Source organism: Chelon labrosus, assembly GCF_963514085.1.
Source record: "Chelon labrosus genome assembly, chromosome: 18".
NCBI classification, from domain to species: domain Eukaryota; kingdom Metazoa; phylum Chordata; class Actinopteri; order Mugiliformes; family Mugilidae; genus Chelon; species Chelon labrosus.
This window is the reverse complement of record NC_140351.1, coordinates 5,888,044-5,913,393: the sequence shown is the minus strand read 5'-3', so window position 1 is coordinate 5,913,393 and position 25,350 is coordinate 5,888,044.

Here is a 25,350-nt window from a genome sequence, read left to right as displayed (position 1 = left end):
GGCAGCAGCCATCCCCAGCAGGATGCAGCCACAAAAACGCTTTAGGAACAACTCAAGAAACATGAAGAACAGGAGAAGGTGCTGACCTGGCCTCCAAATTCACTAGATCCCAAACTGATCAAGTGTCTGTGGGATGATCTACAGAGGCCCCTCCCCTCAAAGCCCCCAACAACATTCTGTTGCCAGACACCACAGGACACCCTCAGAAGGCCCATGTCCATTCTCTGATGAGTCTGTCTTGGAGGCACAAGGGAGACCTACACAATATTAGGAAGGTGGTCGTAATGTTATGCCCGATCGGTGTATACTTTACAAGACTAGACCACATAATGGTAATATAATAAGTCCCTGAAATGGCTACCGTCATCTGCCATTGGACAAGTGCTGCAGACACATTTAGTCCCTCTAACAACTAAATGTCACAACAGGAAGTCAATGAATTCCAGCTTCAGTTCTTGAAGTGCTGTTTAAGCTTAAAGTCATTAGTAACAACCGAGACTGTTTACTTTGGAAATCTGGAAAATCTCTACAGAAGGTTTTTTTTTATATATATAAATAATTATTGACTTTGATTGGTAAACAGTCCCAGCTCTGCCTCTCCTCAATTACTCTTTATTGACCGATAAAACTTTTAAGCGCCTGTAAAAACTCCGTTAGATTAACTTGAGCGTCCCCACCTAATGTTTTCAAACGTAAACACATCCAGGTCGTGACAGCAGTAACGTCATTGTTAGCTCTGAGTGGAAGTCACCCGTGGTCGGCGCACACAATCGTCGAATTAGCGCATTCGTAAACATTTACAGCCCGGGGGAGGGGGGGCAAGAGGGGGTGGCTGGAAGGACTTGGACCGCGGCCACTCTCCTGTCCGCATCGCGTTTCAGGTAATGAGTAATCCCCTCGTCTCACCACTCCTCGGTCTGGTGTTGCCGCTTCAGTGAAAACACCCTTCCTTGGCAAGTGTACCCCGCTGTAGAACAAGCCTCTCTCCTATTACAAAAGGCTGGGCTTAATAAGCGTCCAGGCTGTATCAGCGCTGTATTCAATTTCCTCAGATCTTAAAAAACACCGCCGTAAAAGTAGCTGAAATTTACTGCCTTGCCCCCTCAGGTTTTCTTAAAGGGGAGATTCCCTTGTGTTGGTTCTTTTACTCCTGCCAGAAACATTGCTTTGCACTCTTCACTGGGCCTGTGGGAGAAATATGGAAATTTTACAGTAAGAAGTTTAGAAGCGGTGTAATTGGAGTTGGGCCAGGATGAGAACGCCCCCACCTTCTCGCCGTCCTGCAGCATTAAGGGCCCCAGAGCCACGTCTAAATCTGTGTGCCTCACGCACAAGCTCTCTTAATTGGACCAGGCTTTAGTCAAAAGCGGTTCATATCAGTGACTACGTATGTGTTACTCCACAGAGCACATGTTCAAGAGGTGTTATATTAAACTATGTTCTAATTTTAATGTAGTCTACTGTTCGGTATTTAACGTTTCCTACTCAAGATGCTTGAGTAGCTGTTTTTTTTTTTTTATTAATCTTCATTATCAGTTGCAGTTTTCTAGGTTTCTACGCTTGCATCGTCAAACAGTATTTAAATATGAAAAATCCACTTCACCTTCTGATGAGCGTTTGAGAGGTACCGATCTAATTGGCTGAGCTATTTACTGTGAAGCTACGGCTGAGCAGCCACTAAGCTTGTTTAGGTTTAGATCAGTTGAAGTCTTGACCGTTTGATTGTCCTGGTTGATTCGCCGACGCTAGTCACTGGCGCTAAAACCAATCCTGGTTCTTTTACAGAATTGTAGGAATTTAGTTTTGGGAATATCTGTTCTTTCTGCAACTGCAATCTGACATTATGCTACACGCAGCTTCAGCAATTAGCAGCACACAGTGAAAGGAGTCGGTTACCTAGTAGTTGAAGGTGTGCAGCTCTTCACCTAATAGCTCACTGTGGTTGCTCCTCCTTTTTCCATTACTCTCTGCATTTCAAACTGATCTGCTGTCAAAAAATACCAAAATCTGTTTTGCAGATGCATATTTGACAAACATTTCCTGCGTCTACTTCATATTAAAAGTCACCTCACATTCTGTCAGTTTAATGCTTTCGATGTGAAGCTGCAGCAGTAGGAAATATTTGGTTTGCATTAGCTGGAATCTCCAAACTCCTCGCTTATCGGTGGACGAATCCATATCCAGATATTTGTTTATAGAGATTACATTAGTAGTAGCACAATTATTGTCACTGAAGACACATTATGATGCAAATACATACATACATACTGGAAGTAAATAAATTCTTCACTGGGCCGTACGCTCAATCACCATTGCATTACCTGATTCAGTGATAGATTCACACTTCCATTTAAGCATTTAAGCTAGGCTATGCTAACACTGTTGTGGCTTTAGCTTCATTTTTTAAAACTCATAAGAGTGGTACCTGATATGACCATGAAAACAGTTACAGATACGAAAACTATTTAAGTTTGCGGTCCATTCTGCAAATGATCTCATGATGTGAAGGTTTGTCCAGCCGGTGGCCGGACCCCAAAGCAGGAGACGACACCGCGTATAAAAGTCAATGAAATTGAGTTTATTCACAAAAACTCAGCTCAGGACATAAATCCCAGAACAAAAAAACAAAAACCCAAAAGGCAAACAGAAGACACTGGAAACTCCAGGAGAAACAGAAGAAAAAACTCAACTGGCTCTCCCTGGGAGGCACTGGAAGGTAGGAAAAACACAAGAGAGAAGTCCAATGTAAGGAAAAGATCAATCCTTTTAGGCGCAAGGCAAAAACCGGAGAACTAGCACAAGCCGTGACATGGGGAATTACCCGGAACTGGAGGGAAGCCACGGCCAGCCTTTTAACGAGTGTTTGATTGGAAAGTGGTCGCAGCTGTGTCACGTGTTCCCGCCAGAGTCCTGCCCAGGTGAGCCTAATGAGAGAGAGAGAGAGAGAGAGAGAGAGAGAGAGAGAGAGAGAGAGAGAGAGAGAGAGAGAGAGAGAGAGAGACCCAGGACCATAACACATGATCTCATAACTTCACACACAACTACAATCAGTAATCTGAACGCTAGCGCTCTCCATTCTTTTTATTCATCATCTCTCTTGTCTCTCGTGTAGCATGCCTCAGCTGCGTGTTGCACTTTTGTTTGTACCACGTTTAGATAATGCATGTATGCTTTATCCAGATGTGTGCATGACAGATGTATGCATCATCGTGTTCCTCCCGCTGCTTTCTTCTTCTCCTCTCCTCTCTCTTTTTCTGTCTCGATACCCAGCAGGCCTCAAGCAGATGTGTCCCCCAATATGAGCTGGGTCCTGCGAAAGGAAGTTTTTCCCTTGCTGCTGCTGCCGCCTTAGTGCTCAGCAAAGCGTCTTGAGACAATTCGGTGGCTGTTAATGGCATATAAATAAAATTCATTTGAGCTGAATATAGTTATTTGCCACTGCTACCGACTTTATTTATCATTTCAAGCAACTGTAACACTACAGTTTCACCAACAGCGTATTTCAGTAGTGGAGTTATTTATATTTGCAACAAGCCCCGAGACGCGCACGCATTATTTTTAGTAGGTAAACAGAAGAACCTCATTGACGCCCAGTTATTGATATCTGATGTCATTTTTTTTTAAGCTTGAGCCTTATTGCGATAAAGAAAAGTGACATGAAGCTGAGAAGGTGGGAGCTATACGTGCCCCTCTGGCTGTCTCTCATGACTCATGCTATCACTGATCATGATGCAACTCTCTGCAAAGTGAACTACTGCAGCAGCAGCAGATCATTACAGTGCTGGAGTACAGTAAAAAGTACAGTCTAGAACTCATGGCCTGCAGGAGTCTGTCCGTGCGAGTTTAGATCGATGGAGCATGACGAGTTCTTCTTTGTTTCTTACCGATTCGCTCTCTCCGTCGACGTCGGGAAACTTGCAGGTGTAGTACGCCGAGTGCAACAGCGCGGTGGAAGAGGGAGCCTGCCAAAGCAATTAGCCGTCAGTAGTGCCGGTTTGTGTTTGTGGGTTGAGTCATGCATGTTAAGACAACATCAAGTTACGCTGACTGACAGTGGTGCTGTGAAAAATGTTTGGCCAGGAGAATAGGAACATTAGACTGAGTGTTATCAAAACTTGTCAGTCATTTGTAAGGCTGAGGTGAGCAGGGTGAAAAGGGAAACATTTCCCGAGGGACCTGTTGGAACAGAAGCCACAGACGCTTTATTACAGGACAGAGTCATCACTCGTTTCCCATCAAATTGGAGTAGACACGTATCCGCACTGGGGACGGGAAGTACAGGGTGGAGAGAAAACACTTGACAACTGTTGATAAGTTCACCAGAAGGTAGATGTGTGCTGGATCATCTATTAAGTCCTTATCTCCCCAAATCAAACTCAAGACTGTAATTTGTTGAAACTGACTATGACTTCTTTGTCTGTAAAACTTTCCATAAAAGGCTGGTGAAATGCAGCATCAGTCAAAGCCAAACCTTCTTAATACATACGATTACACAGTGTAATTAGAGCAAACTCTTCTGGCCGCAGCCTACAAAGAACTGTACACTAAGTGTTGTTCTGGGTATTGGTTCTCCGCACATCTGGAAACGAATAAAACAAAGACCAAGGTTAGCAAAAATATGTTATTGTGTCGATGCAAGAGGGTATATGAAAAAATACCAAGACCAGGTGGCTCATATTTATGTATAGTTTGGAAAAGTGTAAGTTTATTATACAGTATGACGCTTGCAATCTCTTAGAATTAGTTGACAATAAATGATTATCATGCATAGAACACAAATTAATATATAATAAATCTGATATGTTGGTAGAAGTAACACGCCTTATTTAAATGTTAATGAGTGAGAAAAGACGTTAAAACAGGTCGTGTCTGAAGCAAACCTTTCATGTTACTGTGTTTGCGTTCCAAATATGGTTTGTGGGTCTGCAATGGCTGTCAGTTCCGTCAGTTTGGTTTCATTAAGAATCTAAAAGTATACATCTGTCTCTTGCTTGAAGTCACAATTGTTTTATGAATTAAACATCAACTCTTCCGTAATCCTCTGTCAGCAATGACTGTATCTGGGTACTAAATTTGGACCAACAAGTCTTAACCTAAGTATCCATATAGATAACCCCTACCATCGGTTACAACTCATATTATAGAAGGATAGATATGATAAATAATATAATTATAACAATAACCACACGTTTAAGGCAGAAAATAGTCCATTGAGACAGGAAATGAAGAGTGGTCTGTGGTGTTTTTAAGACTAAGGTTTTATTGGCCTGTCCATCCACCAAACCTCCTCCCAAACTTGGAGGTTGTCTAACACTGCATCCTCTTGTCTGACGTCATTATTACCAATTTTCTGACATTTTGTTTGCAATTCATTATGCGTCAGCTGTAATTGGGGGCCTTTATTTTACCTACAGACGATGAAACTTTCTCAAAAAGTTTCACTGATGGCCTCAAGTAGATCAGAAGTTTGACGAGCTAATACGGGTAGTTGGACTTCCTGAAGAGAATTTAAGCCCTCCATTGCAATCCATATTATGGGAAATGGATTTGATATGAAGTCAATTTAAATGTTTCATTGGACCGTCCATCCACCCAGCCTCCTCCCTAGGAGAACTTTGAACCTGCTCAATACCGCAGCTGACATCCTTCAATCATAATTACTACTGTGGTATTTTTTTGTTTAACATTTTAGCATTTCTTGAGCTGTTCTGACATTTTATCTACAGCACATGATACATAAGCTTATCTACAAGTGATGAAACGTTCTCAAGAAGTTGCCCTGATGGCCTCAAGTAGGTCAGAAGTTTTGCTTCTGACCTACAGGAAATGAAGAGTGGTCTCCAGTTTTAAAAGACCAGTGTTTCATTGGCCTATCCTCCATCCACCCAACCTCCTCCTTAGGAGACGTTTGATATGACAAGATAGGTCTTAATTTATTGCTGTGGGGAAATGTTCACTTGAGGAACTAAGGACTGTTGAGGCTGTTTAACACAGCAGTTGACAATCCTTCCATCATAATTACTATTTTGGTATTTTTTAATGTAGCATTTTAGCTTTTTTAGCATTTCCCAGAAATGCAGCTACCAATTTTCTTCCATTTTATCTATTTTGTCAGTCATCATGATGGGTAAGCTGTTGTTTTTTTTTTTTTTTTAGCTAGTACGTCAAGAAGCTGCATTGATGGTCTCGAGTAGCTCAGAAGTTTGGCCATAACAGCAACTTGGACTTCACGGAGAGGCTTTAGGCCCCGCCCACTTAAGCTAATTAATCAAATCTCTGCTTTTCTAGCAGCTATGTCCATGACAAATTTGTATAACCAATGCCACCCTCTTAATAAAACGTTTTTTTTATTAGGGCAGTCTGGCACAAACAGTTACTTAGGTAAACATTATGGAAATACTGTAACAATAACAACTGAGTTTGAGGATATGAGTCAGGTAGTGAGGTAGTTCTTTTGACAGCCTGTCTGTTACCTCCAGTCAGTGAGGCCACATCTGTATTTGTGCACACAATTTAGATTTCCAGCTCATTCTCACTCAATGATTATAAAAAGAGGTATCATTTTTTTTTAGTCTTTACCAAGGGGACTAAGAGCATAAAGCCCCATTAGTCTCGTTAACTGCCTCTGTAAAGCGTTCAAACCACAGGGCTGAATGTGAACGATGCAAGTTCAGAGCTTCTCCTTTTAAAACCAGCTGAACTTTTGCTTGCGGAGAGAAATGGGACACTGGGGCCAGGCGAGGGCCACCTTCCATCATGGGCCCATCGTTAAAGAATCCCCCCTCGCTAATGCACGCATACGGCAAGCGCTCGAGCAGGATGTTGGTGCTCTTTCTTCCTCACAGCATGGGCAAACAACCGGCCTGAGCCTTTTTTTCAGTCGGCACGACAGCCTCCGACGTCCAGGGAGCTGTTACTCCGGCAAGTGACTTTTCTTTCCGGTCGTTTGTGGAAATAATGGCAGACAGAGGCCAATACTCCACAGTGGCCGGGGCCTGTTATTCCTAGCAACCGCCTGAGCTGCTCAGGACATTAGTCAGAGTTTTGGATGCTTATGAAGCCTTGAACTCTTGAGTTCTTCTGGGAGGGGATTTTTCAGTCTTTACTTTTAGGAATTAGATGCATATTAAAGTGATTTATTCACTCAATACCACTTGATTTGTAATGAGCAACGTCTCAAGGCCATGATTAAAACAAACTTCGTCATATTGATTGGCTGTTGAAACGTCTCTTCGACACTATTGTGCAAGATTTCTGTTTTGCTGCCGTCAATATGTTCTTATATATAATGAACACACAGCAATCAAGTATTATCAGCCCTGGTGTTAGCATTGCAACTCTAACAGAGATTTCTTTCAGCGCACCTTCTAGTTTGGCTCACTGCAGAATTTCCAAAAACTGTAAATTGCAGTCCGCTAATGAAACATGCAGAAGTACCATTAGCCTTTCAACAGCACTTCAAGCCCGCCGACAAGCAGCATGCCAACCGTCTGAGATTATCATTTATTAACAGGCTACTGACAATACGAATCAGCCTCCTTAAACTTTAACAGGGGCTCTTTCTTGTGTGGCCTTGTATGATCGTTGAAGGTATTTTAGGAAACATGTGCCTGTGGTATTTACCTCTAAGTAATGCATCAGAAACCGTGCAGCTCCGGGAGTCCGGCTTCTTTTTGAGGCCGCTGGGGGCAAGATTAGAGCTGTCAGTTTCTGCGTTTCAATACTAAAACTGTAGATACAGTGGTTTCCAAAATGACTACGATTCAGGGTGGGCGTGACTATACGTACTATGGATGTGTGCTTATGTCAAATTAAGTACGGATAAGCCTTGGGACTTGCTAAAGTGTATTGTATATGTTTGCCTTTGCCTACAAGCATTATTTTCCACTCATTCACTTATTAAAATATACATAATGTATATTTCTGCCCGCATGTGTGTGTCTCACCTCCCCGTTTATGCCAACGGACCTGGACAACGTCCTGTGTCAGATTGGTTTACTCTGACTTCCTGGTTCCTCCCTACATTTTTAAGCTAGTTAGCTAATTAGCTAGCCCTATGTTGTCTGAGTGTCAGCAGCCACTGGTCGGACCACTGCCATCATCAGGACATCTGCCTAAAAGCTATCCGAGGCAGATGTGTTGTGTCGTGAACAGCCAGTCTCGGTGGTCTTTGAGAATCCGATCGCTGGGAGTGTTTTAATCATAGTCTTTTGCGATTTGTGTCCAGGATTGGGGCCAGGCTTTATTTGATTTGATGTCTAGTTTTTTGGGTGCTTCTCCCTCCTGTTTATACAGTGTTTGGTCCATCTTTAAGAGAGTAGATAGGGAGATTTTTGTTTTAGCTTAGAGAGCAGAAGTTCTATTTATGTTGAGTAGCAACCATCGTCCACCATTGCTCCTCTTTTTTTTTTAATTCATATATTTGTTTTGTTTGTTAAATCTGCTCACAATAAAACCATCCATCAACCATTTCTGATAACCTGTTGTCATCTGTTTCCTTTTACGGTACTTGCACTTAACCTTGGCATGCTATGTCGTAACTATCTACTATTGATTAGTAGATAAGGCCTAACTGTAATTACTCATAATAAAACCAAGCGAGATATTTTATTTAAAAGTAAACTGCATACTTGTATTAACCAAGATAATTCTGTCAGTTTTGTATTGAGGAAACTTGAGGGAACTGTATATTTAGCATAGCATAGCATAGCAAAGCGTTCTTTTTTAAAAAATTCTCTTAGTTTATGTGATGTAAAGGGTGAAACTGCTCAGACTAAAACAAAAAAAAAAAATTGCAGTGCATTCTGTGCAGGCTATATTTCTATTCCCATTTTTACAGACGCATAAATAAATCTTCTTACACAGTCACACAGCCATGGTGGAGACCCACCGTCCTTTTGGCGGGACACACACACACACACACACACACATACAAAAAAAGACAAATAACATAAATCAGTCCATTTTAAGGTGGGGTCTTGGTTTAAGGTTAGGGTTGGGGTTAAGCAAGTAGGTGCTACGGTTAGACAAGTCTCCAGAGGATGAATGTATGCCTATGTAGTGTCCACTTAAATGATGGAAACACAGCTGTGTGCATACTTACTGTATATTACTCATGTTGCGGCAACATATACATCTGTTTATACAGTCAGATTAATGGGACTCACCACCCAGTTTAAGATAAGGATAGTAGTAGTTGGGCTCAGGCTAAGCTGGGAAAGTAGTTGCAAAGGATAAGACTACAAGAAATCAGGATACAAATTCAATTCTGAGGTATTTGACTTGAAGAATTTCTATTTTTCTATTCTTTTTCTTTAAATAAGAGTTCTGGCTATGAACTACCTTTTTTAACATTAGGATTTCACATCATAAGATCAGATTGGGCCCATGGCTACTATTGCATGCGAGTTTCACTAAAAAGTGACCCTCCGTCTATTCAGATCGTTAACAACACACACAACAGCTCCAGATTTGAAAAATGGTAAACGGTGCGCAACAGCTGCACTGTTATTATTGTTTGTATTTTCAAAAAAAATCGTGAAGAGAACAAATATCTCCAGTGTGAATAACTGTCCCATAATAAAGAGTTATGCATCTTGCAGGATGCTCTTTAGCCGTGTGAAGAATGAGCATATGTGTGTGTGTGTGAGTGTCAGAAGAGTTCAGGAAAGTGTATCGAGTTAACAAAGAGCTCCAAACTCCATCCGTCTTACTTGTCTTCAGCAGTGATAAGGAGTCCAGAGCAGCCTCGGCCGCGTTCATCATCACCGTGTTTGTAACATTTGTACATATTTCGGGGGCGGCGTAACCCGATGCATGTACTGTACGCCGCAGCAGACGCTCGTGAGGGGGGGCAGAGCGAAGGACTTCGGTGGCAGCGCCTGTCCTCCGGAGTGAGCTCTGGAGAGGCGGCTTTACGATTGATTTACAGTCTGTTTGACCCCATTAGGCCCATGAGCACCTTTGTATCCACAGCTCGGGGGAATGTGTGTGTGTTTATGTGTTGCAGGGGGATAGGAAGAATGAAAGAAAGCGGGGAAGGGGTGTGGGGGAGGGTGAGGAGCGGGAGGGGGGGTGAGATGATACAGGAGGCTTCCAAGGCCACTGCAGAGCAGGGCTCTGAGCGTTGCATCAGGCCCATGTTTATTTCATAAACACTCTCCCCAGCTGTCAGTCTGCTAGAGATCGTATACGCTCTCCATCGCACCCCCACCCCACTTTAGCTAACCCACCACGGTAAATAAGCAGCCACACACCTGCAAAACCGGTGTCCTCTCATGAAACGGGGAAAGGCTGCCTAATAACAATAATAAAAAGCTTCTTCCAGCTGAGGTATACAGATACCAGATTTCCCGCTTTGCCCTGGAATTTAACGCGCCTTTTTCTTTCTTTCTTTTTTTTTTTTTTAAATCATAGTTTCCTGTCTCCAAAACGTGGCCAACGATGTATTATTAGAGTCAGAGAGGTCAGAACTCATGTCCAGATGAGAGGTCAAAGAGGCACATTAGCCCCTAATACAACGGCTAAGCATCAATCAGCGTGGCCATACTTCACTCTGCTCCCCTCGGTATCTAGCGATGAGAGACGTATGACGGGGGCGGATATAGAGGTCTAAAGGCCCCCCCCCCCATCCCCCTGTCACCGTCCCGTGGGTCCCATCACCCTCTGCACTCATGTAGAAAAACTCCCAAAAAACAAATGCTTGGATCTTTGCCCCGAGGCCAAAAAAAAAAACCTATTGACTGTGCATCTCCTGTATTTATTTGGCGTTCATTCATACCCACACCAAGCATTATTATGACATATCTGCCTCTTTGCACTCCCCGTGTGTGTGTGTGTAACTTAGGCTGTGCTGGTTCTGCACACTGCCTGCTGGTCTTATGTAAATAGAGCTGTCAGCCACTTGTTATGGCCGGGCTGGGAGTCATCAGGAGGCCCTGGCAGCCTCTGGGTCCCTGGCCTCCATGTGATTCATAGCTGGCTGGGGGACAAGGGAAGGGGGGTAAGTTCAAGTCTGCCCAAATCCAAACAGTGAAAGAGGAAAGGAGGAGGAGGAGGAGGAGGAGGAGGAGGAGGGGATGTAACAGAGGAGAGGAAAATATGGTGCGTGTAAGGGAGGGTGGGATAGAGTGGTGAAGGATGATGGAGCGAGGAGACACTTTGGGTGGATTGGCAGTTTGTAAGGAGACAAGTGCTGCAGAGGAGTTTGGGTACGTTGAGCTGCGGATGAACTCACCGAGTTTGGGCTTCCTTCGCCGTCTCCCCCTCCTTTTCCGCTCTCAGTCACTGTCACTCCAATCATCATGGCGGTTTATCCTTCCTGCACTCTTGGCCTCATTATTTTCTCTTCCTGCATCTCTCCCTTATTTTGCCTCTCCCTCCCCTTCCTCGGCGCATTGATTGGCATGAACCAATTTCTAAAACTTTAATTTCCACTAAACCCCAAGGAACACATTGCCTCCAACTATTCTCATGTTTGACTCAAAGTTGCCGTGCAGTGAGGACTCATAATGATACCGAGGAATGGATTTCATGGCAGTATTTGAATATTATAAACATTAGCTGGAGGTGAATTTGGGCTCGGTTGCTGAACATCCCCTTAATTGCTACATAGCTGAATTTTTTCTTTCTGGGACCTAAATTATGAACCAGCAGACCTAGTGAATTAATAAATAATGAACTTCTGGATTAAAATAATTGAGTATCAAGAATTCTATACAGGCAGTGTCCCCGGGCAGCAGTGGTATTGTTGTTAACTCCATCACTTTGCTGATTAAATCATGAGCCTCACTGAATGTAATTGCATATGACCAGGCATGATTTCTGCTGAGCTGCAGAGCATGCATTGTCACTGATACGCTGCTTCCCCGTGCAGTATGCATGTATTTTATTAAGTGGCGATAGTTGATGCAGCTGCATATGAAATTTGTCTACAAAATATGTTGATGTACGTGATCATATAGATTTTTCATCCAAAAGCTACTTGCACACAATATTTTATCAGTCCATGTATTTGAATTTCCTTACTGCAGGACAGGTGTGTACCTCCCCAGATGTATAACTACGCTTTGCAGCGTCACAGACCGCAATTCTGGTTTAGTATTTCCGGCTGCTTCTCCATCTCTGCAATTTTCCAATTGATTGTTTTGGATCAATAAAGTTGGAACACATCGGGGAAAGGTTAACCGAGGAGGTGTGGAGGCTCAGACATTTGTACGACTTGACTTTGGCGAAAGTTTCAGTCGCCATTGTTTAAAGTGAAGCAGGAAGTAGAAACAAAAATGAACCCGACTGGCAAAAAAGACACCGCGTCGACTAGCGTTTGGGTGGGGTTTTCTTTTACAGAGAGAGCCAGACTGACGAGCGCACGAGTATAAATGGCTTGCACCCGCGTAGGTTACGCCATTTATGTCCCGGGGAGGTATAAACCGCACACTCAACAGGTCACTAAGGAGAAATAATCTGGACATAAGGAGAGTGTGAATCTTTTTCCAGTTAGACTCAGATGAAGGAGCGCGATCATAGAGCAGAGTCCCAAATGGAGGTAGGAGATAGGGACAGGATCCAGAGTAGTGCAGCCGCCGGTGGTGTTGGAGCAGATTAGGACTTCTCCTGTGACACGTCGTGTTCCACATCTCCTCTAAGGTGCAGATGTGGAAGACGACAGCTGCACGACACATGTTCCCAAAAGCAGAGTGACAGAATTGCAATGAATGCAAAAAACAAAGACTTAGGAGTGATTGGGAACACTGACACTATGAGAAAAAGTAACAAGGAGAATGGGATAGCATTAATACATGTTTAACTTTTACCAAAGCTTCATTTGATCATACAAGTAAAAGCTCTTCATTTCAGAAAAGTTACATTTAACATTAAACAACAGCCCCATCATTGGAGACATAAAATCAGAGGTTTAAAAGGGAACATTGACTTCCTTCACAAAAAATAATTGTACCCTGCTAACTAATACGTTTGGTGCAATATCGGTTCACAAAGGTGTCAAATTCCTCGTCTCTGATTTGTAAAACAAGTAAACATATAAATCAAATCAATGAACATAGCTGTATTTAACGTATAGTGAAAAAACAACGTCACTCTTCGGAAATTGAAAAATACATTAAATGTATTTAAAATGTTTTAACTGAATAAAAAAAAATTTGCACTAATCAATATATTTTTATTTAAGTGGGAAATTAAGTGGGAATGAATTAATTATCCACGTACATATATCATGACAGATGTCGCTGCTAGTGGAAAACCCACGAGAAATCTTCACCTGTCTCATCGGTACGGAGGTTTTTATTGTTTTTCAGCCAATTGTTTTGGTTGGACAATTAAAAACGGCCATGGTAGCCACTTCGGAACCAATGGAACCGTTCATTCATTCATTGATTTTCTGTAACCGCTTGTCCTCTGGAGCCTATCCCAGCTGTCATCAGGCGAGAGGTGGGGCATGCCCTGGACGGGTCGCCAGTCTATCGCAGGCCAATTTAGAATCGGTGGGAGGAAGCTGGAGTACCCGGAGAGAACCCACGCAGACACAGGGAGAACATGCAAACTCCACACAGAAAGGCCCCAGTCAAACCCAGAAAGTTCTTGCTGTGAGGCATCAGTGCTAACCACCACTCCACTGTGACATCCCCAGTGGAGCCACATTTTCTTTAAAATACCTCTGAATGAAAAATTAAAATGTCATGCCAGCAGCTCATCGCCTGGTTTAACTGGTCACTACTTTGCGAACTTCAGCAGCTAAAAAGCTAAGCAAATGAATTTTGGACTAAAGCGTTGCTCCACGGCTGCTAAACTTCTTATGTTGCTCCTAAGTGGCGTAAAACAACAATTACTGCTGCTTTTATACATGTTTTTAACAGTTTTTAATGAGTAAATGATGCAAAGGAGAAAACATTATCAATATTGATACCAATTCTGGAACATCCCATCCCTCATTATGTTATTTTTCTTTCCCAACCAGTAATTAAAATATGCATCATTACAGTAAAATGACTGTGCACTATGAATATGACCTTCCACTGGTGCTTGAAGCAAAAGAAAAATGCATGTTCCTGCCTTGACCCAGACTCCTTATCGTGCTCATACAACAGCTCTGATGGCTATCAGCATTTCAATTATATCTTTGTGAATATTCAATTTGGCATGATGGTCAAAACAACCCACTTTATCTCCCTTCAGATAGAATTAAGTCCCAAAACAGGCTCAGAGAAACTCTGCTGTTTCTCATTATTCCCCATGATGATAAAATAAGACTTGTGGAGCATGCGTGTGTGTGTGTGTGTGTGCGTGCGCGCGCGCGTGGGTGGAGATAGCAGATACCGCTTAAATTGATTCTTCTGCCAATTGATGAAATGAAGACGGCGATAATCAGCCTCACCGACTGAGCTTCTGGAACACGGGGCGCGCGTTATGTCTGCGACCGACGCAACACGCGAGTTCAAAGAGGGATGAATTTGCAGAAGAAGGGGTTTATCTGGCGCGTGTTGAAGTGTTCTTGGGCTGATAACTGCATCAGATACCCTGTTGTTATCCCACCGCCGTAGACGCTTGAATTCTGCAAGCTGAAAATGAGCATGAAGATGTCAGATGTAGCCTTGAAGAAGTTTTGCTGATGCGATAAAAAAAAATAAAAAAAACGAGGCCCCGGGGGGAAATTCGTAACATTAATAATCACATTAGAATATGAGTGTTACATGTCAGCAAAGTATCTGGAGATTGCAGCTGTTTCTTTTTTTTTTCTTTTTAGTGTGTATTTATTTGTTTTCCCACTTTCTCTTCGTGGAGACTCGCAGCCTCGACTCTTTCCACTGTCTCCTTCTGATCAGCCTTATACAGCAGTGGAATAAATTTGGATTAATTGCGGCCCCAGTGCCAGCCAGCTCCGCTCCACTTCGGGCTCGGTGACTGCCGGGATGCGAGCAGAAAAAATCATCTGCCACCTCTTCCCCGCACTGTATATCCCTTGTCATTGCGCCGCAGAAGTCTTGCCCGCTAAAACAGAGGTAATTAAATCTCCCCGCTCTCATTAAAAATACAGCTGTCTACCACCGAGCGCCACGGCTCCACTAAGCGAATGTAAATTTTCATTTCATGGTGCTGAGAGAGAGGGAAGCTGTTCTCCGGCAGAAACCGTGCCCCTGCCAGTGCCGTGCAGAATAACTGCTCCCTTGAAATAACCGTCCTTTTGTTTCCCACAGAATTACATAGGGAAACGGCCCGTGTGTTATATAATTTGCGGATTAGGTGCAGTCACGGGTCTCTCGGTTACCGCTGGGAACACTGAGGCTATTCAGGTGTCCTTTTTTCTGTGGAGTGAAAAGGTATACGGCGGGATTTAGAGATGTTAACTGATTTTTAATTGGCTTTTCCTATTAAAGGGCTCAGATGCTCTTCCAAGATTAACACTGGGGAACCTCTGCGAGGTTACCCACGAGTTGACATGCCATGCACATTTCCTCTCCATTAAGGAGAAGAATGGTTTTGCTGATTTTTAAAGATTGGACTAAATTAAATGCTGCGCTCCCTGCGGAAGTGCGATGCGCTGAGCTAGGAAGTCACTTGGATTGACTGAACTTTAATGGTGAGTCCTCTTTACAAGGTTTCACGCTGTTGCAGTCGGAATACTAAGCACAAGAGACGCAGAGCATGGAAGCCAAAGCAAAAGGTTAACCCTACAAACAAGAACAAATATGAGACATATGACACTGTTTTCCCATGAGCACACGAAAGCAACGTACATTTGCGTTTCCCCGTGTTTCTGCAAACACTAACTATTGTTCCAGATTCAACGATGGAAGTAGCGTAATGTTGTTATAGGCTAGTGCAGAAAGCAAGGAGAATTTGGAAGTCAATGGGAAGACACAATCAGACATGAGTTTGCCTGGGGTGCTTCCCAGAGCTTTATCAATCTGACTAATAGATGTACAGAGATTAGAGGGGGAAAGGGTGAGACTGGAGGGAAGTAACATGGAACAGTTGTTTTGAGACAGCTGAAATCAGCACACACATCCCCAAACACAGTGTATTGGTCAGAATTTGGTGAATGGCAACTTGTGGATCAAGCCAGTGCAGGACGTTATCTTCTCATCAGGACACAGGTGGTAAATTTGGGTATTCAGGTATTAACAGAACAAAACACCTGCTTTTTTGAGACGCCTGTTGCAGTAATACACGTCTGCTAGCTTAGATAGACTTGTTTTTATGCCGAGCCTTAGCTTGATTTTAAGCAAGAGTAAAAATCAGAGGACAGAACGACAGGACCTGGAAGGATTCTTTAATGTTTTCATTGCTCCTGAACACCTAAATGCTTCTGCATTTCGAATTTGGCTCACTAGCCTACCTAGCTAATCAAACCATCGACACGCCTGTGAAGATTTGAGAGAAAATGGTCATTTGTAGCTCCTCCTCTAAACTGCGTAAAACAAAATATCGAATTTCTGTCCACTCCTCTCACCAGTGGTTGCCCTAACCCACCTGCCTTGGATTTGTCGTGTCTCTGCGAGGTTTAAGTTCATCAGACCCTACTTAGTTAATGTCCCTTATAATGGAGCCTCTAGTATCTGGCTACTTTAGTCAGGCTAGTGTACAACTTTGCATCAGACACTGCTTCTGTAATGTGGAGTTCCCCAGAGATCATATTAGGGCCCATTTTACTCTCCATAAAGCTTAAATAGAACGAAAACTTCCTTGATAATCAGTTGCCTGCAAACCAGTGTCTCCTTTTGTTTGTACACAAATGACATTCAAGAATATTTATCAAACCCTTTCTTGTAGTTAAGTCAAGATAAAACCAGAGTCTTGATTTTTTCGCCTTCATTCATGGATCCGAAACAACCTTGTCATCTCAAGTCTACACAATCTTGGTGTGATGTTTGATGAACCATAAATTCTGACGATAATATTAGGAAAGTGAATCGATCCCATCGCCAAATATATGTATGGCATGGGCTCAAGTCCCCATTTTGATTACTGGAGTTATTCCCATTCTCCGTTTCTCTGCATTGTCGCCCCTCAAGTAATTGCCATAGAATGGCCCCCCAAAAAAGTGAATGAAGTGTTATGCATAGGTAATGATGACAGTCGAAACCTTTTCCCACAAGTGTTCCATGGTTTTAAAAAAGGGAATAAGATTATCACCGCCTGAATCAACTATGGTCAAATAAGGAGATTTCATTGCCTATATCTGGCATTGAGTCAGAAAGCAGGGATGCGGCAGGTTGCTGAGCTCTTGCGGTAAATTTTGAGATTTCATTTCACTTTCATGGCAAGGGCACGGGGTCTGAAGATGTGCCTACCCCTTCTGTCAATCATCCGGGCGAAAACACCAGAGCAGATCTATAATTCAACTACAGGGGAGCTCATACAATTCATAGAGGCCGGTGTTTTCTTCTATTTTTTCCCCCCTCCATTTTATTTTTATATATATATTTTTTTTCTTTTTTGGCTTCTTTCCTCCTCAGTGTTGAACCGTGTTGCATGTACTCTTTAATTTCACAGCCAAGGCTTTCACCTGACATCTTGACCACCCGTCTTCACCTTTTTTCTTAGACGGCAGAGCAGCATAGATTTTGGCAGCACAATTCAATTATTTCACCGGTTTGGGGGTGTTGTGGAGGGTAGATGGGAAATAAGTGCTCACTTCAATTCCTCCTGCCTTCCACTAATTTTCAAAGAAGGCGTTCCAAAAACATCTCGCTCCACTGGTTTGCCATTTAAACCTGTCAGGGGGACTCCCGTGATAAATCATCACGTCATGTTGATGGTGGCGCCCTGGTGTTGGAAGACCCCGCAAGACGTTTCAGCTTAAGAGAATAGAGCGCACTGTCTGTGTAGGAAAAGTCAAGTATTAAGACCGTGTGAAGAATGTGTTGATTTGCAAGAGCAGTCTCTTTCTCAGGTGATTCATACTGGAGAGAGTCAGCATTTTCAAGACGCAGTGCAAAACAGGAAATGAAGGAGAACATTATGTCAGCGGTTTATAGGTGTCAGCATTTGGACAAATATCAAGTGCAATTGGGATACATTAACTGGAGCCCAACTTTCTCTCTCTCATTCCCTTTTTCCTAAAACTGCTTTTTACCCTCCAAGTTGAGTGCATGAAGAGTTTTTTTTTTTTTTTTTTTCCTGTTAGGTTTTACTGCTTAGGTTTCATCAGGGTAATGCTGGTTAGGTGAGACAACACCACGGCCACACACTTAGCTTTCTAAACAGCGGGAATATGTCTCTGTCTCTGTGTGAGTGTGTCTCTCTCTCTCCCTCTCTTTGCCCTGCAGAGCACGTAACATGGAGTCCTCCCAGCTGAATTACAGGAAAATGCCTGCGACTACCTACCACAGGCAAGTTATTTTTAAGGCCCGAAACCAATGTTCTAATGTCATCGTACTCAACCATGACACCTAAAAAGAGCCACTAGCGAGGGCTGTGGGACGAGTTGGAGAGCTGGTAGAATACTTATACAGAATACTGATGAGGTAGAAAAACCACATGAATATGTGCAATTTCATACAGTGTGTTTTTTTTTAAATTTTTTATTTCATAATCTGTGTGTTTTCACATTTTTAATTCAATTCTGTGCAACGCCGAAGGGATCTGGACCGTGTCCCTGCTCATGTTGGCCACTCTTCAACACGTACACCGATCAGCCACAACATTAAAACCACTAAAGGAGAAGTGAATAGGAGTATTCTGCTGGGAAACTTCTGGACCTGGCATTCATTCATGTGGATGTTATTTAGGCATGTAGCACCCACCTAGACGAGACCAGACACCCCCATCCCATAGCAATGACACTCCTTGATGGCAGCAACAATAACGCTTTAGAAACAACTCAAAAAAACACAAAGAACAGCACAAGGTGTTGACCTGGCCTCCAAATTCACTAGATTCAAACTGATCAAGTATCTGGGGATGATCTACAGAGGCCCCTCCCCTCAACCCAAAGACCCCCCACTAACAACATTCTGTTGCCAGACACCACAGGACACAGCCCATGTCCATTCTGTGATGAGCCACAACTGTTTTGGAGGCCTTCACAATATAAGAAAGGTGGTCATAATGTTATGCCTGATCGGTGTAGACTGTACAGAGATATCTATTCATACCTGGCAACTGACTTGCATTACCTTGCTCCAAATCAAGCTCTACATATGACATGATAGAAACTAAAACTGTCCTTTCCCTACTGCTGCTGCAGTAGCTTCCTTATGTACACACAGGAAGGTCTGGTGCAAATACATTTAAGCGTATTTACAATGCATATCATCACATCTAAATGCAACTTTGCAGGTTAAGTGTCCTGGAGGCTTTGGACTTTTGTTTATTTTCGTATATTTGCCCGGCTGAGATCTGGAATGAAGACATTCCATCTTACATATTGGTTGCGGCAGATCCCGTATCTATGCATGACACGCGCAATTGCCCTTGAATTACCGCAGTGAGGGCGCGATGATATCTAGACGTTAGACGCTCCGTTGAGGCGCCGGCGAATTGTGCGAGGCTCAATGTTTGATGATGGAGCACTTTGATTAATCAGCAGAGGCTGGTGGGGAGACTCCCCGGCAGTAAAGAGTAACCAGGGAGGCGTCTTGAAAGGCAAGTGGTTTCACTTCAATGCCTTCTGACTTCCGTCTAAAAAAAAAAAAAAAAAAAAAGGCGGCAGGAAAGGGACAATCAGTACTTTATCTCCTCCCGGCTTCCGTTTCAGAGAGGAGAAAGGCAGGTGCCAGGTGTTCAGAAAGCCGGAGCGTTATGGAAGTGACGCTCCAGAGTTGACCCCGCTGAACTCTGTCTTTATGAAAAGCCACGGAAAGCCTCCTTTATGATCGCGGCACTCGGGGCCTTCAAAGAGCTCACCCGCATCGCTTCTCTCCCGTCAGTCTGCTGCCGTCAGAAGCTCGCGGGGTACGCTGTAATAATTATTTTCCTAATTCAAACAGCAGACCATATTGAGAGGGGGATGTAACAAATTGTTTAGCTGAGGTATGCACAAAACTTCCCTCTCTGCACATGCCCCAAAAGGCTGTTACATAAACACCACCCAATATCAGAAAGTAGCTTTGGGGGGCTTGATTCTCTGTTTTAACTTTTCCACGACTCAAGGCGGTATATCACATTTCAAGGTGCACATATTTATCATGTGGAGGCCTAGTTTGATTTTCTCTCTCTTTTTTTTTTTTTCATCCCTGTGCAGTTTCAGAGAAAAAAAAAACAGCCCCAGTGTTTGAACAAGCAAAAACAAGTGGCTGTACTCTGGCAAACCACGTAATCTCGGAACGTATTTCTCCAAACAAAGGCTGGTCCAATACCATCCCTCTGTGGCTTCTCAATGGTTTATGCATCATCCACCTCGATCCCTGCAAAAACACTGGGAGCCTCGGGGCTATTTTCAGATTTCCCAAATTTCCTTGAAGGGATACAACACTTAGCGGTCAAGAGCAGCCTCTCTCGCTCAGCTGTGTTTGTTTGTGCAGGTAACATCTGCGCCGATTTTGGTCGCTGATAGCTAAGATTAGACGCGGGACACACAGTACATTTGCAGCCTTCACCCTCTGCAGATTTGGTGAAATCTGTGTGGGCGGGCCATAGCGCCGCAAAAAAGCAAAGCAACACAACTTCATCTTAGAGGGATTCTTAAAAAATATTTTAGACATTTCTGATGTTACTTCAAATGACAATTAAAACCTAAAGTCTAAGATCATTTTATATTTGTAGATGCAGTTTTATCTGCTGTCAGTTACGCCTGAATAATGATGTGTGTTGCAGTGTATTTTCTATTTGCATGTTTGCTTTCATGTCTTGTTTTCTGCACAGAATCCATTCACCAGCCCACCAGAATTAAGCCAGACTGGGACTATGTTGGACTAAAGTAAAGACATGCATGAATTCACACCACTCCCAGCGCTAATAATGTCCAATGGCTTCAAATTAAATTGCATTTACTTGTGATAAACTCACCGTGAAGCCTGGGTGTAATTTCTTCCTTATGGATTTTAAACACAGGTCACAGCGTCTTAATGAATAAACTTCTTAAGTGAATATTTTTACCTTATGCATGCTAAGCTAACTGCTCTGTTTGTCAACAGGGGTATCAATCACCATAATAACGATGAGCAATTAGCTCTGATGCAGTCCCAATCTGCATGGATACATCGTAAACCATATTATTTTCGTTACTTATTTTCTCTGATCATATATTACCATCATTTCTCAGTGCTTTGAGGAAGGAAGGTTTTAAAGAAGCACTTTTGATATATCTGCTCCGGCTGATCTAGTGTCACTCTGTGCAATACAGTAGGCAAACATATTTACCACATAGTAGCTCAAAACGTCATGTGTTTTCCTTATATGAAGAAAATGGAATTATATTCAACGTGTTATTACAGTAGGAATGGAGTCAGAGTTAGGGCAAGGCTCGACATATGCTAAAAAAAACTTCACATATTTTATATTTAGCCTTGTGTTCTGTGTTTTGGCTCACTAGCCTACCTAGCTAATCAAAACCATCTACACGCCCGTGAAGACTCACAAGAAAATGGTCATTTGCAGCTCCTCCTCTAACTTGCATAAGACAAAATGAAAAATAAACTTCATATGTTTTATATTTAGCCTTGCGTTCTGTATCTGGGAGCTAAATATATGACTTCTGAGCAGCTAAATGCGGTAAGCACACAGTTGCTGACATGGCACGTACGGATTTACAATGACTGTGGTAAATTTACCACCGTAGCAGAGGCTAGCTCATAAAGCTAACTCATATGAGCAGTAGTGTGGTGTACATCCTAAGCTCTGCATTGGTGGACGCTGTCCCTTTAAGAGAGAGTGTTTTGCAGCGGTTTGCTCGGGAAGGAAATAGAACTACAGGGAAAAATGCCCGCGGCGGTTCATCAGTAGCAAGTACGCAAACTTTAGACTTGTTCTTTGGATTCTGTACCTGGAACAGTAGGTGTTTGATGACTTCTGCGAAATGCATTCTGGGACACAAGTTACCTCCTGTTGCATCCTTGATGAAACTGGCATGCAAAAACGCATCCAGGCATTGTTGCCTTATTTTAATTGGAACAGTACTTAGAGCGAGGGATGAAGTTTCACAACAACACAAGTAGAGACAAGAACACATATTGTTCTTGGTTTGTGATCAACCTTTTATTGGCCCTCTGATTGGTCTGCTGACCACCAATCACCAGGGTTCCTACCATTGGTTCCACTGTTATGTGTTACTGTTGCTAGATTGAACAAACAATAGCAATGATGGGATCCACTCCCATGGAAAAATGTTGAAAACCTGGAGCGTTAGCGCTGAAACTCGTCAACTACACGTTTTTTCAAGCGTGGTGTGAAGCAGAGGAAATAACCACACATAAAAACTGGTCAAAATAACAGTAAGTCTCCAAATGTCTGCCAACGTTAGTACAGTTACTTGCCTCAGCATCACCTCTAGACTCTATAATTAGAGTTTTATTTGTTTTAACGGGAATGGACACCTGGTTGTTGTTTGTCTACCCTAGCAACAGTAACATGTTGAGTTGGGAGTGGATAGGAGGCCTCTGGTTGGTGGTCGGCAGACCAATTAGGAGGACACCAATCCAAATTCTTGTCCTCGGCAGGCTTTTCATTTCTAGTCAGCAACTGTAAAAAAAGTAAAAATTTCATTCCAGTCTCTTGATGTTTTTCAATATTTTATTGCCTGCAGACAGGCAGCTACTGAAACTAAGTACGTGCAGATTTATTATGGCTGAAATTATTGTACCTGCTCTTGTGATCAAATCTCCACTGGAGTACTGAGAAAGTTTTGTTCATCTGTTGCTCAGCTGTCACTATGTCGGACGAGGGCGGCGGGAGTAGGTGGGGGTGAGGGGGGAGGCTTTTTTTCTATTGCAGACCCGGACAAAACCTGAAACGAGAGCTTGTAGCTCTGTCAAGGCTCCATCACCCAGGTGTGCCAACAAAAGCTCCAACAGATCCAACCAGTGACCCCTGGGAAAGGTCATGTAAGACTCCAATCTAAATTCCTGTCTGACAAAACCCTTAAAAAGCTGCATGAATAGGCTGTCCATCCACAATGCGGCGCCCGAAAAGACTATTCAGCCAGCCTCAGTTGAGACATTTTGGAATGTCTCATTCTTTTGGAAAAAGGTGGAGCTAAAGTGGGTTAAAGTTTCAAAAATTAACTGCAGTCCCAAACTACTGTAGGTAGCTAACTGGCTTTGCTAACTGGCTTTTGCATGGCACTGCCGTCAAGGCCTCAGTGCAGGGCTGCCAGAGAAAGCCCCGAGGAGGGGTATTATTCTGGGCTACATACTGGCTCAGAGGTGCCCACAGCTTGTCCCTCGCAATTATTCAAAGTGTGACGGCGTGGTAGGGTTTGGTATCAGCGGAGTGCAGACTCCCTTCTCGTTGGCCTTGTCCCCCTCACATCCTCCCAGCCTCTCTCTCTCCCTCTCTCCCTCTCTCCCTTTCTGTTGCCTTTAGCAGTTTCACCACATGCAGAATGGAGGAGCTAGCCAGAAGGTGTTTCAAGGGCTTGAGCCCTTTCAGCCTTTGACAACCATGGCTGTGCAAATGCAGAGCTGTGACCTTGGCAACAGCTCTTATCCCGCTCCATTTCAAACCGCAGGAGGAGGGGATGCTGTTCCTGATCTGCTCTCGCAAACTGCGTTGCGTGCACCTCGCTCCCGCTTCAGTGCTTCAAATGAAAAGCCTGAAATTATAAGAGATTTAAAGATAACAACATCCCATAAGGCATCATTATTCTTTGAGTGAAATAAAAGAAAATGAGGGATGGGGATGATTGCTAGATCAACAGTGAGTTTTGACAGGGCTCTCCACCAAGAACGCGAAGTCTGTCATACATTTCTGCGGGCCAGATCTGTGAAATCCTCCGCAGAGATTTACTGAGGTGTATTGGATTTAAGATGGACTCATACAGGTCACTGGAAGCCAATATGCTCACAGGTCTTTGGTATGAATGACTGCGCGCATGTTGAGTAACATGGAGCTGCTTTCTTAGCAGCTAGGTCTGAATAAAAGCGAAAAAAAAAACAGAGCTGACAGTGTCTCTCTGTTACCCCAGCAGAATTGAGTTGCACTGGCATAAGCAGACAAGACTCTCTCTCTCTCTCCCTCACTCTATTGACTCTGTGGATAATCTTGACTCCCCAGAAAAATCCTTAAGCAGCTGGCCACAAACCTTGTGCTTGAGTGCACATGCATACAATATCTCCCTCCAGCCCCGGGGCTGTTTTTCGCCCCCCTCTCTCTTTTTTCCTTCCCCTTCTTCTTCTTCTTCTTCTCCTCCTTCACCAGCCAACATGTCTGGAAAAAAAAAAGAAAAGGGGTAGGATTTGTTGGTTGGGTCTGCGAGCGAGTGCCAAGATCAACACCGCTCCTCTCCTCAGGGAAACCTGCAGCAAATTGGACTGGAGCTGGGTTTCTGCTTCTCGGACCTGCGTGAGGCGGCTGCGGGCTTCCACAGCCGGGGTGAAACCAGAGACGCTCGTGTCCATTTTTGTTTAAAAATAAAAAAATAACAGCAAGCCACAAGCAAAGTGGTGCAGCAAATTGTACATAGTTCAAATGGATTGATTTCCTGTGTAAACAGGTGGACCGTTAGGGAGTTGGTTTTGATTTGTGACCGTGCTAGAGCTGCATTAGTGGTTTCCCTCACTCTGGCCCACAGGTATGACGGCCAAATAGCAAGTGTGTCTGAAACTGCAAATGCTAAAATTACAATTTTTAAAGTATTGATTCCTCACTGTGGCACCAGCAGGAAATGAAGTGTAGCTTCTGGTTGGAAAAGGCAAATTATGAATCATGAATGAAAAGACAGAACCGGGCGGTGTACGCTGTCAGTTTTCATTTGATTTGCTACCAGATGCTGTATTGTGAGATATCAGATATCAGAGGAGGTGGCAAGCAAGTGGGTTCAGTCTTAGCTCCAGCGCATCCTTTGTATCATTACACCTCCTCACATCAAACCCGAACCGGACAGCTGCAGATGACACCTTGTTTGAAGAGTTTGACGTTTGATCGAGGATGTGTTTGATGCAGCAGGAATAAAAAGTAACACCTTAGCTTTTCAAACTGAGGTGCTGCTGTTTGAAGTGCAGGGCAGCGCAGGGAAGCCCAGGTATGTTCTGATCAATTGCCATTGACTTTTCGGGGGTAAAAAAAACAAAACAAAAAAAAAAACATGTTTGATTCAAAAGGACGTTGATGCCAAAACGGAATTTAATCCTTACCTCAAAATAAAGAATGAAACACAATGGCAGTGGTAAAATATTACTAGGCTCAACATATGTTGAGATAAACTGCTGCAATGTAGGAATCATTTAAAGCTGTTGC